Raw genomic sequence first — 5,334 nt, 5'->3', positions numbered from 1 at the left:
TAAAATAGATCTTGCTTTCATTTTGTCTGAGTTCTTGAAATGTATGTGGAGGTGATTGATGAGAAGCCAAAGCTGATCCTAAGCGTATTCAATGGCATTGAGATCTGGTTCAAAGGGGCAGAGATAATGTGAAATATCAGGATTTTTCAGAGCTTAGTCCAAAAATAAGCTCAAAAGCTGCATGAATAACTTTCTCTACGTGAATTTGCGCATTCATGGTAACATCAAACACCAAGAATTTTATATTTTCATTTAAACTAATGCCTCCCAAACAGTACCACTGCTGAATAGATGAACTTCCACAAACAATATGCGAATTCTGGCCACCAGAGGATGGTTACGCCGATTATCTGAAAATTGTCCATATCTCGACTCCTCTGTGAGTCGCATTTGATTTTGAGTTTGTGGAATCCTTCTCACAAGTTGTCCACAATATAGTTTAACGTCTGAAATTTCGAAGAACACCTTCAATCGAAACCAGAACACCAGAAATGTCAAAAGCTGCTGTTGCATGATTCCACAAGTACTCAAAGGCTCTCTTCGTGTGGACATAGTCAGAAACCGACCTTGTGCATGAGTAGAACATCTTGGGCGTCCACTTCTAGGTCTTTCAGTCATGTTTACAATTTCTCGATATCGATGGACGAGAGAAACTACGCTTTCACTAACTTGAGAGAAATTCTCAATATTTCTTGGATAACGTCCCACCTCGATCATACCAATTCCCTATTGGCTTCATCACCACTAAGTTTACGCAAGGCTCTATTTCAAAACATTTTGAATCAAAATAACTGATTTCGAACGCAAACGACAAGAACTCGCCTGAAACTGAAAAATATATCAAACGCGGAGCAAAAAATCCATTCGGATATAAGAACGTCAACATTTTATTTCTCATAAATTAATATTTGGTGAATCGTCTACTTTTGCAACAGTCACAAATTCTTTGAATTTCGTTAACTTTTGTGGAGCAGTATATATCACAGTGTGAAAGAAATTTATGTGTCTTATTTCTGCACTCTGTTCAACACATGGCGTGTGCAAAATACCAGAGCCAGCTTTCCGAGCGCAAAACTTCATTTTTCGAGGCATCCGTATAAAAAAATCATTATATACGCCTTAACGAACAATTCCAGCGGAACGAATTTCAAATAAAATCAAATTATGACTTCCACATTTTGTATTTATTCAGGATGAAACAACAGAAAGAATGAAACTCATCATTTCACGTTTTTCCAGACTTGCTGAATAAGTTCCTCTTGTAATGTTCCTCTTCAATTCGAAGCTTCAAATTTTCTTTGCATTATCTCGAATGTCTTTCATAGCAATTGAAGTGGAAAGTGGATGTTTCCCCCACGCAAGTTATCGATCATGTCCCGTAATATCTCCCCCCCTTAGAATGATGAGGGATATTCAAATGGAACCTTTATGTGAAGCTTTGAACCGCTGAAAATATTCTCAATGAAGATGTGGGATATTTTAACATTTTAGATTCTATGTAGCGTCAGCTCAGTTATTTCTATTGATGAAATAGTTACATGAATATCTGTTTGATATAAGTCGGACTAACTGAGCTTATAGAACAAAAGGTGACAGTGGTCCAGGATCTAAAATCTATCTCAAATCAGTCCCATTCACATTTACTTTGGTATTCAAATGAAAGCTTTCATCAAAAGTAACTAAATTACTTTGTTGAATACATTATATTGAAAGGTGGATGTTTAGATCGAAGGAGCTTATTGTTGTAGTGAGAATAAATATCAAAGGTTCCATCAATAAGAATTTGCAAGATAAAACAAAACCCAGTCAAGGTTTTGTGGGTGATGATGTTTTTTTATATTTCCATCTCTATCGAAGGTAGATAGATGAAACATTAGGATTACTTTGAAGATTTTTTTTTGGTCTCTGATTTCAATATTTCAACTGAAAAAATTAAAAAATTTAGATATAAAACTTTGCTCCCACCGTTTTGCAATAGATGTCCGTAGCGGTAAGTGTTAGTCGAGAAATAAATAGATCGTAGATTTGTATTTGTATTTGTAAACATATTGCCATCGTAATAGTAGTCGATTCGTGTCTGCATCATAAAGTTTTTCTCGATTAAACATGTCATCCAAATTCTCGTCATTTGCGAGAGGTTTCAATTCCCTGCTTTAATATAAAGAAATCTCCAGTTGCGGCTCATCGAATGCTCTCAAATACCTATGGTGGAATAATGGAAATGATTCAGAAACCGTTCGAGTTGGAGCCGAGAGGTGTTGCTTGTGCTGTTTACTTGTGAACAGCTGCTTACAGGGCAAAGACAGAAGGGACTTTTGCATGGCAATGTGACTGGAGACGAAAAATTGGTTCATTACGATTATCCCAAGAGCAGAAAATCATGGAGATATTTCGGCCATGCTTTGACGACGACGACCAAATCTAATATTCATGGTTCCAAAGTCAGTCAGGATTTGGTGGAGCCAGCTCGGAGTAGTGTATTATGAGCTGTTAAAACTGACTGAAACACTCACATCGATCGTTATCGAAAGCAATTAATGTGTTTGAGCCGAGCATTGATAGACAAACGGCCGCAATACAACGAGAGACATGATGAATTGATTTTACAGCTCGACCTCATGTTGCGATAGTGGTCAAGACAATCTTGAATACGTTGAAATTGAAAGTCCAAACGTAGCTCCCTCGGACTATCACTTGTTTCGATCAATAGCACACGTCCTGGCTGATCAACACTTCCAGTCTCATGAAGAAGTAAAAAAATGGATCGATTCGAGGATCGCTTCAAAAGATGACCAGTTTTTTCAAGTCAGGATTCGTACGCTGCCCGAAAGATGGGAGAAAGTAGTGGCCAACGATGGATAATACTTTGAATCATAGATGTTTAATGAGTTTTTCACAATAAGGCCTCGAATTCATGAAAAAAAAAACGGCTATGTATATTCAAGACAATTCGATAAGTTGCTTGAGCTGTAGTTGATTCCAAACGATTTTCAGCTTTTCCAGATATAGGGTACAGGGTGTCCCAAATTGAACGCTCACAGAGAGCATCTCGAGAACTATAGATAGCCGCAAATTTGTCGAAAAGTATTCCTTTATCTGTTCTTCAAAAATGTTTCGAAGATTTGAGTTTTTTGACTTGATTTTTTGTTGGGACACCCTAAAAATAAATATTTTTCATTTATTTTGAGATTTATTTTTTGATTTTTGTTACGAGTACCATCTAAACCATAAAAATTACTGAAAAAAAAACGTTTGAGAATTTTTTGAATATCTTTAACAGAAACGAAGATATAGCGAAATATTTGTAACAGTCATTTCGAGAAACGCCCTGTAACTCGAGAACCAATCAAGATATCTATGATCTGTTTCCTAATATCTCATTTTTCGGAAAAAAAACTCAGGGGTCCTTGAAGATTTTTGCTCTAAGCCTTATAGTTCTCTGGATACTTTCAGTGAGCATCGGATTTGGACAGCTTGTACAATATCATAACACTGCACTGAAAAATGACATCCACAAGCAGACGTAGCTGTGCACATAATCTTGACGATTTTTGTTATGCATGTGGCCAATACCATTTGGATGAAAGTAGAAAAACTGTTTCTGAGTTTGTGGAGAGCTCATCCTATTTTGGCATTTATTTGTAAGATTAGGAAGTGGCTACTGCCAAATAGCGGAGTATCCTCTCATTGGAAAACCTTATATAAATAACATTTTTTTCGACACACAGTAGCTTTTTCATTTCTTACATGTTAAATAACTTAATTATTCAATAAATAAAACCTGAAGAAGTAAATGAGTAGCGAACCTACTGTTAACTATAAAGGGTATTTTTTTTAGAGTTATAGAACTTTAAATTGCAATAAAACAACGATCGATTATTCGATTGACATGCATTTTATTTATCCGCAAGATAATCTTGTGGCATTACATTTTGAATATGATTTCTGGCATATGACCGCCAAGGCTGGCTCGGATGTAGTCCAATCTGGACGTCCAATTTTCGATGACTTTTTCCAACATTTGTGGCCGTATATCGGCAATAACATGGCGAATGTTGTCTTCCAAATGGTCAAGGGTTTGTGGCTTATCCGCATAGACCAATGACTCTACATAGCCCCACTACTAGACTACTAGAAAGTAGTCTAGCGGTGTTATATCACAAGATCTTGGAGGCCAATTCGCAGGTCCAAAACGTGAAATTAGGCGGTCACGAAACGTGTCTTTCAATAAATCGATTGTGGCACGAGCTGTGTGACATTTTGCGCCGTCTTGTTGGAACCACAGCTCCTGGACATCATGGTTGTTCAATTCAGGAATGAAAAAGTTAGTAATCATGGCTCTATACCGATCACCATTGACTGGAACGTTCTGGCCATTTTTTTTTTGAAGAAGTACGGACCAATGATTCCACCAGCCCATAAAGCGCACCAAACAGTCAGTTTTTCTGGGTGTAACGGTGTTTCGACATACACTTGAGGATTAGCTTCACTCCAAATGCGGCAGTTTTGTTTGTTGACGTAGCCATTCAACCAGAAGTGCGCTTCATTGTTAAACAAAATAAAATGGACGTAGTGTGCGATACGTATTCCACACAGATCCATTTTTTTCGAAATGTTCAGGCGTGAGTCTATTCACGATGAATTGCCAAACCAAACTGAGAATAAATCACTTGACAGCTGTTAAATCGGTTGCCATCTTGAACAGTAATGCCAACTTAAAGTTATATACCTTGAAAAAAAAACACCCGTTATTTCCTAAAACATATTCAACAAAGTTATATCATGCAGATTGTGTTGAGTTGTTCCTACGAAATCCGTTCTGGCTCTTACTCGAAATGTGCAACCTACTCAATCACCATTTCACCACAAAATCATTCAGAAAAAGTGCCTAACATAAAAATATCGGCGATACTTCGCGATATTTTCAAGATCGCTTAATTCCATTTACGGAAATATGTTCCGATTTCTACACTTTATATCACAAATGAACTCAAACAATGCACATAACGACGAACAAAAAGTGATCTTTCCAGTTCTCATTTCCTGATCCATCGCTAAAAACGATCTGAACGCAATGCAGTAAGTTATCGTATCAGTATGCGATATCCTAACGGATAACTAATTAATTATGAAGAACAATGTTAATAACAACGTTGTCCATCCAATAAGTATTCCAGATACTTACAACCATATGGTCTTCATTACCATTAAACGATTGGAACATAATCTCTAAAACTGTTGCTTCGAAATCTATTGTCCTTATCTCGGACTAACAATGGTCGACTTGAGTGTACTGTCTCCGCGTCCGCAGATGCGTCAGGAGATAGAGACAGC

The sequence above is a fragment of the Harmonia axyridis genome, chromosome 5 (genome assembly GCF_914767665.1).
Source record: "Harmonia axyridis chromosome 5, icHarAxyr1.1, whole genome shotgun sequence".
Classification (NCBI taxonomy): domain Eukaryota; kingdom Metazoa; phylum Arthropoda; class Insecta; order Coleoptera; family Coccinellidae; genus Harmonia; species Harmonia axyridis.
This window is presented reverse-complemented; position numbering follows the sequence as displayed.